Genomic DNA, 14838 nt, shown 5'->3' with positions numbered 1-14838 from the left:
ATTATATCTCCACAAATGAACACGACGCAAGGGGGCAATTCATTTAACCATTCCATTCCTCCTTGTAGTGTTCTTCCTGTCCAATCATCTCCTATGACTAACTATCATAGTGTCCCACCACCTTACTCTCTACCTTCTTTCAATAACATAACACCTCCATCACAATCTAACACGTCTAATATGAAATCTTCGACTGAAGCGACCATTAACAATCTTGCACAAACTGTCTCTTCTTTACAACAACAAATTGCCTCTATGAATCAATCTAAGTTTAGTGTGCCCACATTTGATGTTGCGAGCCCACTTTCTCTTGATATTGTTCTAGCTATCCCCCCTAAACATGTTGAAATTCCGCATTTGGAGCTTTATAATGGTAAGGGTGATCCTCTAACACATGTTAAGACCTTTCAAACAATATGTACTGATTTTGCTTATGACCAAAGGTTGCTTGCAAAACTGTTTACTAGAACATTAAGAGACAAAGCCCTACAATGCTATTGCTCGTTGCCTTCCTATTCTATTACTTCTTTCGAACAACTTGCAAATGCTTTCATTCAACAATTTCAAAACAATATAAGTCCTAAAGTTACTTTGATTGATTTAATGCATTGTAAACAAGGTGTTAAAGAAAAAGTGACTGATTTCATTGGTAGATATAAGCAATTGTATGCTCAAATTTCTTTTCCAGTGCCTGACAATGATATTCAAAGAATCTTTATTTCTAATTTAGAAAAAGACATTAGAGAAAAACTCCTGTTTTCTGAGTTTACTTCTTTCCAACAGTTGTGCGCAACTCTTCACAATTATCAACTGACTGTGAGTCAAATGGAACAATCACATCCTATGGCTCCGAGTGATAAGGGTGATAGTAGTCAACAACCATTTGGGAAGTTTAAACCGAACAGAGAGTCCATTAAATTCAATGAAAACATCATCAACAACAATGTGAATACAACATCAGGTGTGTCTCCTATTTCTAAGTTTTTCAAGAAAGAAAGAAAGTTTACTCCTTTGAATGAATCATTGCAAAGTATTATGAATAAGTTATTGGAACAAAATGTGCTTACTCTTCCTCCTATAAGGCAAATTGATCCTGCAAAGATTAATTCACCCTATTTTGATAACAAATCTTTTTGTCAATTTCATCGTCAACCTGGGCATGATACTAAAAAATGTTTTTCTTTAAAGGGGAAAATTCAAGATTTGATTGATAATAATACTATCTCTGTTTCTGGTGTGAATGACAAAGGCAACAAATCTGTAGCTCTTCCTAACCAAAATCTTCAGATTTTTACTGATCCATTGCCTTCTCATACCTCTAATGCGATTGATACTACTGATTCCTCTGTCTCACCTGATGATCTCGTGTCTATGACTCCAAATGTGATTAATTTTGTAGAGCAACAGAAAATCCCTAAAGAACCTTCCATCACATTTGATTCCAGTGAAACTATCAGGGCACCTGATGGTCCTTTATATATAGTTGCAAAAGTCAAGAACACACCTTGCCGTGGAGTGCTTATTGATCCTTCTTGTATGGTTAATGTCATTACTAAAGAATTTCTTTTTACTTTGCAATTGAATCAAGTGATCTATGACAAAACAGATGTGATTGTGAAATTATTTGATGCATTTTCTTCTCCTGCAATTGGTTCTATTACATTACCTATTGAGGTCCGTAACAAATCCCTTGATGTGAACTTTTCTATTATTCCATCTTCTGAACAATTTCGTGTGAAGCTTGGCTATCCTTGGCTATCTTCCATGAAAGCTATTGCTTCTCCTATTCACAAGTGTTTGAAATTTCCCCATAATGGTGAAGTTGTTACTGTCAATCATAGTCTCTTTAAACCAGCTGAAAGAACTTCTAGCGTTCCTATTGATTATTTTTGGCCTAAACAATTCCAATCTCTTCCTCCGCGAAGTGATCATCTTTTCAAATCTTATCAAAAGTGGAAAACAGATATGATCCTATCTCTAAGTGAACCTAGAACACCCAAACTTGACATTCCTATCATTCTTGAGAAGGAAGTTCTTCCTTTGAAAGATAAAACTAATGTCTTTCCTCAAGAAGATTCCCAACCCATTCCTATGGATGTGACTATGCCTATATCTAATAAACTTCCTAAAAGTAGACCTATCCCTCCTCGTCATGATGGACTTGGTCTCCTTCCTAAACCAAATATTCCTCCCTTATATGGAGCAGTTCCTCCTCCTTCCTCTTATGGAGAGAAGAGACCTTCCTCTTCTCCTATTATTCAACCTAAGAGACCACAACCTAAACACCCAAGTGATAAGGATGAGAACATTCCTCCTCCTCAATCTTCTCAACTTCCTACTAAGACTAGAAGAAATCGTTCTGCACATGAACGCCGATGAAAGCGTCGTCTTAGAGCTCAGGCAGCTACTTCTCAAACTTTGCAATCCCCAAAAACACCTTCAACAAGCATTATTCCATTTTCTCCTCAGCCGACGATTGAGCCGAAATCTCCTAAACATAAGATGCATGATGGTTTTGATCCTGTGCAAGTTAAAGATCCTATTTTTATAAATCTTGATGATGATATAGATGAAAATGTTATTCATGATGCAAATGTTACTCCTGTTCATTCTGATAGTGAATATGAACTTGTTGATGTTGATAACCATTTATCTAACGAATTTTCTAAAGCACTTATCCTAGCTCCTAGATAAGAACAACGTGGCTCGGAACATGAACATAGCCCTTGTTTGGATCTTGTGATAGCTCCATCTGCTGTGTTGGATGTTCCTCCTCTAGCATGTTTCCTACCTTCTCGAAATATTGATCAGCAAGATCGGGGGGTAGATGACGTGCTAGACTAGTTTCATTAGCATAGCAGATTCTCTCCTCCTATCTTTTGTTACTTCTTCTATGTGTTATTCTCATTCTTCTATTTGCTATCCTTAGTGTTGTCTACTTGAGGACGATGCAAAACATTGAGATCTCTTGGTCTCTCTCATGTTGACTCAAAAGACACATGTGTTCCCTTCTTCTAGGTGACCTTCCTTGATTGGGGAATGAAGAACAATTATGCATACATACATATGATATACATGAATTATCATACAGCATACTGACCCCGAGGAAAGCGAAGTCACCTCGTGCTTTGTGTTTTGTGTCTATTATCCTTGGGCTTATCTCACACTTGGGGGCTAAATCCTTGTGATAACGTGCTCCTTTCTCATTTCTTATATGTATCACTACCTTAAAGCAATCACCCCCGGTGAGGCATGTGCGATCGCTTTAACGTAGGGGAGCATACATCCCGTTCATATCTTTTCAAGATACTTGAAAATTTCTTGACAAATTTAGCTTTGCCTCGAAATTTTTTGATATCTTTCTTGCATGACTCATAGTGAGGGAACCTTACTACTGACAGTCATGGTTCTCCCTCGTGATCTTCCCCTTTACTTTGTCAATCAAAGTCGTAAGATCCTTAGTCCACTGGGGGCTTGGTGTATCTTGCCTCCTTGACATGGTGAAAGTTTTTCAATGTTGTTTTCTTGTACTTTACCGGAAGTATCAGCATATGCTTATACTCCCGCTAAAGTGGGGGCTAAATGTAGCGTCCTAAAATTGTGACACTTGCAATTTCGACCGCATTTGGGTCTTCACGATGGCGACGCAACACTGAACCTGAATGGAGACCCCGAAACTTGCTCATGACACCAAAAACTGCATTTTTCCAGCACCCTGGCCTGATCCTCCTTGCACCCCATTGTCCCGGGAGGTCGGACCAGAGCGCCCAGCGCCCTAGTCCTTCAGGACCATGGCGCCCAGCGCCCTGGTCCCTGTCCCTATTTTGGGCCCGGTCTCCTATGGGACTTCAGGCCTTTTTGTTTGCAAATTGGAAAATAACATTTCCTGGTCGGCCTAAGGTCGGGAAAATCAGTCTTTTAACCCTAATTGGCAAGTATAAAAACTACTTTTCCTCTCCCATTTTGAAGGTCGAAAAGAGGAAGGACATATGTGTACAAGACGTGGAAACAATATTCAAACATTCAAGCATTCAAGCATTCAAGCATTCCTTCAAGCAATTGATCATTCTAAGTCTCCATTCAAGGCTAAGTGTTGCATTCAAGACAAGGATTCAACCATTGAAGAGGAGATCACATACTACAACATACAAATATACAACATACAACAACATCTATACCTTCGCATATAAGGATACAAACATCCTTACAACAAGGTATTAGTACTTGTTTTACATTACATTTACAGCATTTCTCATTTCTTGGTTAATTCCAAAACTGGGGTTTGACCTAAGGGCAAACCCCTAATCCCTAACCCCCCAATCATCTTCGCTTTTCTATGTGTAGGTTGCAGGTACGCGGCTGAAATTGAAGATCTGGAATCCTTGTGCAGAGACGAACAGATCCCCCTTCGTTTCGTGGATTTTTTGGAGGACCGTGTGCACGCCGGGCGCCATCGTCCCGTCAACTTTCGCTCAAATTTGCAGAACAGCACCGTCTCAACATTTTACTGCTAATTCCAGGTCCGCAGCTTCATATCATATTCCTATCTCTGTTTATAAGTGAATCTTTCCTACTTTGCATGCATTCCTAGTTCAATCTTTCTATCTACATTCTTTACAAAAGAGGGTATCCTTGCTATCACAACCCTTGAAACTCATTTAGAATCCAATCTTGCATTGCGTGGGATTGGATCTTGTGGGTTTCAGCCCCTCTTTTGAATGTAAAGTCCCTCCTAAGTGAAAACCATCAACCCTAGTGACTCTCCCTTCTCTCTCCTTGGAGTTGGGGAGGGGAGAACAACTAGGGTTCGATTTTTCCGCTTTACAATATTTAATTAAAGTGATCCTTGCAAGTAAATAAATCTAAATTATTTATTTAAATCCCCCACTTGTATTTATGCAAGCTGCTTCTATTTTTGTTGAAATAAAGTAATTTATTTTAAGTAAAATTGTCCTCCATCCACTTGCATTTTCCTACATCTCCCATTTGCCTCCTTAAACCCCTTCTATATTCTTCTAATCAATTCTAATTTAGCCTAATTCATCTCCTAAATATTGTCACATCCCTAAGCAAAGAGAAGTCACTTCTCAAAGCCTTCAAAGTCTTTGAAAACCATTAAAGGTTTTATGTCCTCAACAAGTTAGCCCTCAAAGTCTTCCAAACCATTAATGGTTAGCTCAACCTTCTTGCATGATTAAAGACTTTCTCTCTAACTCAACCCCCATCTAACCCAAGGGTCTCATCAAGCATTCATGGCTTTACTCATGCTTATCCCTTTAACCCTTGCACAAGAGTTTATCCCTTGGATAAAAGCTTTATCCAATGGATAACCCTTACCTCCTAAGGTAACCTTCATGTCTTCTCAAGCATTTAATGCTTCTTTCATCTCTTCTCAATGAACCTCTTGTTGACAATTGTCACCATTTCATTGGTTAGAATTGTCAACATGGATTGATAACTTTCAATCCTGGCCCTAGTTAAGATTATCCAATCTTGACCATCCATTGCCCTATTTTTCCTATAGATAGAGCTATCATTCTCTCATTTTGGGATATCCAAGTTTCATGCATCTAACTTATAGTCATTTTACTAAGCATATAGCCTCTCTTTGTTAAAACACATTAAATATTTAGAAGCATTTTTAATATCATAACATATCCATGTTAGACTAGTATATCTTGTTAGGATAGGATTACTAATCTTTATCATAGCATCATATTCATACTAGTTTAAATCATTCTAGTTTCAATATTATACATGTTGTAGGAATTCATTCATACTTATGAGAAAACATCACTCATTCTTGGAGTTGTCATTCCTAAGTCACTTTGCTCAGTGATCTGAGAGAAAAGTCATTGACTTCGGGGATCCTGTGAGATAGAGAACTAGAACACCCCTTGGGAAGTTGAGCTATTCAATATAGCTCCTATAACTTTCGCCAAGAGTCCAATTGATGTGTGGACACTTGAAATTAGACTTTTATGTTTATGTAGCCCACATTTCCCGCACACACTATCATCTTTCAAATGAATAGAATCAAGAGTTTTTTTCATTTGTTGCATTGTTATGGTGTATGTAATTTTTCATTTAATTCTTCCTATTATGTCCAGGAATGCGAAATTTTTGTTAGTCTGGAATCATATTAAGGATGCACCTCATTGTAATTGTTGGGCGGATTACTTAAGGGAAGAGGGTTTTGAGGTCCCACAAAACTTGTCAAACATACCGATGGATAAGATATAGGAAATCTTGAATGTATGTATATATATATATATATAATTTATATTCATATATACACATATAATGGCAAGGATACAAAGGTCGAGATACATGTTGATTATAGGTATGAGGAAATGCCAACTTTATGGAGGAGGGAAAACATGTACATGATATAACACCTCCATATATATTACATTAACTTCCATAGCATATAAAATCATAAGAGTATTAAGAATGAAAGGATCTGGATCAAACATCACAATAGATAGGAATACAACATAATTAGTAAAACATGCATGCAACTCAATTAAAGGGAATATCTTTTGAGGATCCAATTCCATGATAGATGTTATAGACAAAGAAGTAAGAACATAGTCTAAGGTTGGGTAGGTGAGATCAAATATATACAACATAATGAAAACCCAAACCCTAAACAAGATGTAATAATGAAACACAAATGAGGGTAGATCCAAAATCTAATATAAAAAGAATGCAATCATTAAATCAAATCTCAAAAAACTCACACTTTCATAATCAAAGGCAAACAAGAAAACATATTCACCCGCAATGAATCAACTATTATAATTGGAAGGTCACTTCATCAAGACAACAGACTAGTGCCTTATCCTAGGGCATAGAGTCACTTAAAATTCAAAGACAACCTGGTAATAAATTTCAATAAGATTCATTTGCAAATAAACAGGAATGAATATGTCATTACATACACAACCCAGATTCATACAAATGATATAATCATCAGATTTGTATTAAAAAAAATGATTTCACTGAAACTGCCCCAAGAACTTTAATTCTTTCCTTGAAATAAATCCTAGAACAATTCCATAATCTGCCTTACAAATACGTAAATTGAAAAACCCTTGACCATTCAATTCATAGTGAAAACGTAAATTCAACACAAAGACAATTATGTGAAGATCTCAAACTAAAAATGATATTGATATTATATTCATAATGATATCAGAAAGTAAATTCAAAATGCGATTCAACTATTCACTTATCAAATTCTTGAACAGTTGAACTATTATAACTGTGTCAGAGTTTTCAACATCAATAAAAGTGTCCAACTGGCCATCCCTCTCTACCGATCAAAAAAAAAGTGGCCATCCCTCTCAAATTAATCTTGGAATCCTTTTATAAGATGAGGATGCAACAAGATTAGGATTAATTTGAGGAATCTTGGGTAGCACTAGCAACTTGACATGTCTTCTTTTTCTTTAGCATGGCTTCCCACCTGTCCACCTCTTTGTCTATTGGCCAGCTGAATGCCTTTACCTCTTCCAACTTTGCAACTAACTCTGTCTATCTAGCATATGTAACTGCCCTGGCCTCAACATTAAACTTTATATGGTCAACCTCAACCTTGAGCAGTGAATCAAGCATACCATTAAGGAAATCAACATCAACCTGATCATCTATACGCTTGATTATTTCTTCTCCCTCCATAATCAAATCAAATTCGCTGGTCCAATCAGAAACTAATTTCAATTATCCATTACTACCATAAATTGAAGGCACCAATGTACTATAACCTTCCCCAAATGTCTGCAATTTTTCATTTATAAGAACATCCTTTCTTGTGAAAAATGCATAAGTTGCATTGATTACCTTCACCATGTCTTTAGTGTCACTAATCTTGGGAGGGAACTCATCACTATATAGCATTGTCGTATCTAACTTATCCATTAATCTACTTCTTCCTGACCAAACATTGAACAAAGGTCAAAGAAAAGTGACAACCTCAGAAGATTTATTACTTTCCTCTTTCAAAGAAATGTGCAAATCATGCACTACCATCAATTTTCCTTTCAATACATTAATCTTGTGTTTCAAAATTTCTGACACAATAGAGATAGCCTTGACATTTTGTTCCTTTTCAATCTTTTCAATTTTATCTCTGTATTCCTCCATTTTTGTTGTCATGTCAGCTGGTATTTCTTGTACTTGTTCTGTAATCTATATTGGAGGGGGCTCATTTACAATTTTTTCTTTCAACTCCACTATCTCTTCCTCCAGAGCGGCCTTCTTCATCAACGTCTCTTCATATTTTTTAGCTAATGCAATCAATTTGATATATGTTTTTGTGTATCTTATTGACAAATCCTATGTTTTTGATAAATTCATGAAAGAAACTTGAGTAAAAAATGAGGCAATCTCTGTGTCACTCGTGTTCTGCAAATTCTAAATCATTTTATCAGCTTTCTTTTCTACTTGAATATTTAGAAGGCAGGCCTTTTGAGTGGAAGGGGCCAAATACCAAGCAACAAGTGTCTTTGACTTAGGATTAAATCTTGATCCTCTTATTACATCTCCAATTTTAAATTCGGTTTTAAACAATGGGTCCTCTTGCTTCCTAATCTGATCAATAATAAAAATAGACTAGATATCCCAGTCAGGCATCACAATCATACCAGTACTCTTAATCAATTATCTTGCCTAATCCATAGTTATTTGCTCCTTGTCAGGATCATATTCCTGTAGTGCCTTGACAATCTCCTCATTCTTTTCTACATTTCCTTCCTCTATGATCAAATGTTGTCTCAATTGATTTTGTTTCAACCTTCTCAAAAAACTTTTAAATTCATCATCTTTAATGAACTCATTTGACAACATCACACACTCATCAAAGCCTTGAGCAAGGGCTTCATTTGTTTCTCCCTGTTCTTCATTCTTCCCTACTTCTTTGAGATGTGTCCTTATTTGATGAAAGTAGAGTCTTTGTTCAGTAACAATTGCTCTAGTAGGGTCTCTCCTCACAATTGCACCCACCTCTTTGGTTTTTTGTTTCTTTACAAGTGGCACTCGCAAAGATTGAACTTCATCTGCACTCTCTACATCATCAGCAGACACAATAAGTGGCCCCTTTCCATGTGAAGATTGTCCATCTTGGGGGTCTTGCTATTGAGCAGCCACTTTTGGAATTTGAGACATTTGTTCCATCAATGTTTCATATAAACTCAACATTTTGTTAATCCTCTCCAAGTATGAGTTATCAGGACAAAAACCTGAGAAACTAGGGTCAACATCCTTCAATTCCACTTCAACTCTCATCAAAATTTTCCATTTTCTTCTCCTTTCTTGTACTTCCACTTTTCTCAGCAAATTTCTAACCACATCTTCATCATCCAATGGTTCATGGTCCTTTATTGTGGCCCAAGGTGTCATTTTTGGCAATGCACGTTTAATAAATTGTTCAGGATCACAAAATCTAGATACAACATTAACCAACCTATACTGTTTAAGCAAATTGTTTACTTCATCAAAGGAATTCCTACCAATGGTAAAATCAAACACAACCCAAATCCTAGGATGTAAAGAACCCTTCCTGTGTTTCTCAAGGTATTCTTTTTCAACTAGGGTCAATTGCCAAATAAACTCCATAAAAGCAATCCTAATTGGAACAAATTTTGGAAAAATATGGGGAGGCTGAGGACACCCATAGACTCTGATCACAATAAAGTTATCAAAAAAGAAAAAGTCCCCCCAGTTATGTGAAATAGACCAGTTTGGAACATACTGGTAAGGTCTCAAAACTCTCCTAACATTAATAGATACTATTTCCCTATTTATTCCTAGCATTCCCATAATTGGCAAAACAATCCAATTTTCAAAGTAAAGGAAAGAAGAATGGGGAGAACTATTGTCCCAAACCCGGGTCTATCTTTGTATTGGCATTAAGACACCAAATTCTTCTTTGAACAACTCTAATTATTTATTCATGAACTCAACATTATAGAGCAAGATTAAATGCATCAGCAATGAATAATGCTCAAATGTAGGGCTGGGTGCACCGCTCTGAATTTCAACTAGAGCATTATGAATGTGTTCAACCACATAGCCCACATAATCATACTCTTTGTTAACATCTGGGTGTTGAATGTCCATAGACATCATCAACAATTCAGCTAACACTGTTGAATCTCCATCAAAACCCAACACTCTACATAATCCATAGATTGTACAATACATATAATGGTGGAAAGGTGTGATGTCAAATGGTGGCTTGATACTATCTAGAATTCTAATTGGTTTCCCATCCACCCTAGGCATGTATCTGGGCATTGCACGCTTCTTGATAACACCTTTCTATTTTTTATAATCCTCTGCAATTCGCTCCAAATCTATATCTGTACATGCAGCACCAGTAATTTGGAAAGCTTCAACGAAGCTAGCTCTGTTAATTGAAACTAGGGCAGATTGGTTCTTTCTTCCGATTACCCTAGATACTGGGCAATAGCGTTTGGCCAACTCTTTGATCAAATCCACATCATCATACACATCTACCACAATTACCTTTTCCATATTTAAATCCCAAGGGTTTGACATCAACTCACCCTTAACCCTATTATTCAAGAAATAATGAAACAGAGCAGTACCAGACATATAAATCATGGTCGGGTTTCTGCATTGGCTCCATAAAGCTTTCCATGCCATTTCATTTGTATTCAAAGCAATGGAAGTCCCTGGCAGCAAATCTACAAATTCTTCTTTGTATTTCTTATCCTTCTTTTCCTCAGTGGCCTTGGGCTTGAAACCTCCACTTGTCGTCGCCTTGCTCATTTTAGCTATAGGAGAAAAACTTAACCAATTTTATGAAATTTTCCCACACCCAACACTCTGAATTCTCCAACATTGTTGTAGAGCTCAGTTCACTGGATTACCTCAAAGATAGAATGCAATTATACAAAATCTCAGTTCAATCATGCAATTTATGGTATTTGGGCGCTGTCACTTCTCTAATTAATTGGCACACTTGCATGAACTAGCTATTGTGGCATTAATTCAAATCTGAAGTGTTGGAGCAAAATTTGAATTCATGCCCTTCTATTTGATTGGCGATTGCCATTCAAAACTTTTACAAAACCTGGCAAACAAGTCCATGTGTCAATCCCCATCTTTAATCACACACTCGCAACCGGTTATAGAAATTTGGAAAGTAACCAACGAGTTAGCGACAATGCTACCTGTAGACACCTAAAAATGACTCATTGATCATGTACTAATTATTCGTCTAATTAGTTAATTAATTATTTTATTATTTAATTAATTTAATTAATCTATTTCTTCTAATTTCATATTTCCTCATAATCTTACTAATTATTCTATTTTCTATTTCTATCACCATTTAATCATATTTAATCATTTTCCAAATATTAATTAAATATTTATTATTTAATTAATTGTGATTAATTCCCCAATTTAAATAATCTTTATTATTTAAATAAGTTACTAATTATTCAATTTCTATCTCTAATCATCTAATCATTCAACCCTCTTCTAAATATTAATTAAATATTTGTTATTTAATTAATTATGATTTAATCCTTTAAATTAAATAATCTTTATTATTTAATTAAATTCCATTTCTAAATAATTAAATAGTTTCTTTAAATTATTTAATTAACTAATTAATTCTTCAATTCCAAATCCCCAAATTCTAATTTCATTTAATTTCATATTCTTCTAATTTCTTCCAAATTCAAATACATGTGCATGATTTCAAAAACCAAATTGAAAATCAAAGTTAAGTTCTAAATATATTCAAATGCTAAATTGAATTAATAAATTCAATTATTTGAATAATATCTCATGCAAAGATTAAATTGAAAATCTAAATCTAAATGCAAGCACATGCTAAATTAATTAATTCAATCAATTAATTAATTAAATCATTTCTCTTCAACTTCTATTTCCATCTTTCAGTTAGCTTTTTCTAAATTAAGCTCTCTGTGTCATCAATTAATTTCTGCCAATCATTCTTTTTCTTCCTTCAATCAGCCTTTTCTCAATCAGTTAACTCAATTAATCTATTCAATCTATTGAGTTTCACTCCTACAATCAACAGTTCAACTATCAATTTTCATTTGAGCTCACCTGAGTTCCACCTCTTGATCAATTTATTCCATCTTTCAATCAATCTTTTCCAATTTTCTATAAATTGAACATCCAATCTCCATTTTCAACAATCACGAACTTTGAATCTTTGTCACTTACAGGTTACTAGTGCAATATCTAAGAGTCATCAAACCATGAAGAGGAGAAGAGCAATGGAAGTTCTACACAGTCACGGAATAGGGAGTCTTTATTGATTTGATGATTTATAATTCCTATTTCTCAAATGCGTTATTTCATTGTATTATTTGTTAAATTCTGATTAGGATAGGGATTCGTGATTTCCCTTGTTTCTAATTGATTACTTTGTTAATAGAAGATGAATTTTACATGCCTTACATTTTGGTGAACCCGACATGAACTAACAACAATTTAACCTTTTTCTGTGTTCTGTGTGATTTTTGCAGATTGTGCGGATTTTTTATTTTTTTCAGGTTGCATGAATTTCAAGAAAAGATTTTCCATCGTGCAATCGATCTTACATCGTCACGCAATCGCATAGACAGAATCATGCATTCAACCCTTCGGTGTCACGCATTCATTCAGACAGGGTCAAACAATCGCCCTGTCTAGATCACGCATTCGCAGGAAGCTTTGTTGTTTAATTTTTTCTTCCATCTGTTATCTGTTTTGTTTAATTCTATCTTAAAATTGGTTAATCTGGGATCAAATTGCTTTTTATTTCATAATTTGATTAACACTATCTATGGCAAGATAAGTTCAGTTCAAGATTTCAGGTGCAAGAAGGACGAAACAACAAAGGAGAGAAGCCAAACGATATCAAAAAGTTCTCCAGGCAGAAAAATTGATATAGGATTCGAAGGAACAACTGGCCTCAGATAGATATAATAGCCTAGTTCTTTCTTATATAGTTAAATATGATCTAATCAATATTGAATGGATGACGAGGGATTTGGCTAGAGCTTCACAATTGGTTGCGTAGGTTCCTGATTGGGTCTAGTTTTTCTTATTTGTTTTAGTTTTTAATTTTTTTTGTTGTCTACATTCTGTCATGCAATCGAGTTGTTAGTGCTACACAATCAACCAGATAACATCACGCATTCGGTCTGTCAGATTTACGCATTCAATCTGTCAGATTTATGCATTTGGTCTGTAAGTATCATGCAATCGCTTAGGTAGTATTACACAATCGCCTCTATCAAGTTTTGAGTTTCTATTTTTTTTTTTTGTTGTTGATTTAATTTTACTACTAATCTTTTGTTTACAGCCTGTGGTAGATTCACAAAGAGGATTAGATTAGTAATTTTGCATGCACACTTCACACTTCAATTTTTAGTGCTTAAAATCAACAACAGTTAAAATTGACATGCATGGATAATCTCACACTTCATTGTTGGTGCTTAAAATGAACATGGGATAAAATTGACATGCGTGTATCTCACACTTGGTTTTTAGTGCTTAAAAATCAAACAAATGGTTAAAATTGACATGTATGCCTTCATTCTTGGATTTGGTGTTTAAAATTGACATGCACATGCGGATCTAACACCTAAATTTGGGCTATAAACAAACGTGAATCAAGTTGCATTAGATTAAATCATTTTTCATTTTCTTAAGGGAAAAGAACTTTTCATTATGTCTGGGGTGGACCTACAGTTGCACTAACTAACTTTCTACCCGCCATTGGGCTCTTGGGAGAAAGAAGGAAGGTGACAATGACATCCAAATTTTCTTTTGTTCTACATAGTGAGGGGTATCTTTGACTGGGGATTTCATCACCCCATAGAGGTACTTTGAATTGGGATGCGTTGGGGACATCATCTCTCCCAGTGTACTCTCGAGCGGGTTTTTTGAGCCGCTATATAAATATACTGGTCAGGCGGCTAGAGTGTTGAGTGAATTTGACATATGTGGGGGCCTTCCCTACATATATAAGCTCAACTAAAGCCTTAACTGGCTTCCTCTGAGAATCCATCATTGGATCGGGACCCCTCGAAACCTAATACTAAGAACCAATTTAGCTGCCAAAAATCCTACATTCAATGGTTCCGGGAATGCGGATCGTACCCCATAGATACCCTTCATGTACCTTACACTATGATACAAGAATCCCTTAGCTATAAGATCCTCGAATCTTCAGGGTAAGAGAGACTGGCATGCCTGAGAAGTGTGTGCTATGGAGTGGAGCCAGTGCTGCCAGACTCTCTATCTGTTCATTTTGTTTCGGTATTTTATTGTAAGGGCCTCACTGAATGGTGTCCACTATCTAGCCTAAGATTGTATTCTATTCTTTTTTATGTATCGTTGTGATAGACCAGTATTGAGTCAATCCTTTGGGCTATTTCAGGCCCTCTCCCTCGTATCTCCGAATTTTCTGAGATTGTATGAAAATTGAGTCAGTCAGCTATACATACCTACCAGCAACTGTTCTCAGATTTGGAAAACTACAAAACATTGTCCTACACATGAAGTTACAGAAAACAAAGTCCATTTTGAAACCAAAACTCAAAATTCCTTACATACTTGTGACCCTAGGCAGTCTTTTACATACTCTTTTGCATAGTCCTACTTACGTCCTCATATCATCCTACGTCTTTTGCATAGTCCTACTTACGTCCTCGTTATCATCCTAAGTCTTTTTTGCATTATCATCCATATTAGTTACATTATCACATACGTCTTCATCTAGACCTCATATACATCTAAGTCCATTTTTAGTTATAGGTTCATAGCATGTGCATTCATGGG

Source organism: Cryptomeria japonica, chromosome 5 (assembly GCF_030272615.1).
Source record: "Cryptomeria japonica chromosome 5, Sugi_1.0, whole genome shotgun sequence".
Classification (NCBI taxonomy): domain Eukaryota; kingdom Viridiplantae; phylum Streptophyta; class Pinopsida; order Cupressales; family Cupressaceae; genus Cryptomeria; species Cryptomeria japonica.
Note: the sequence above shows the minus strand (reverse complement) of the source record.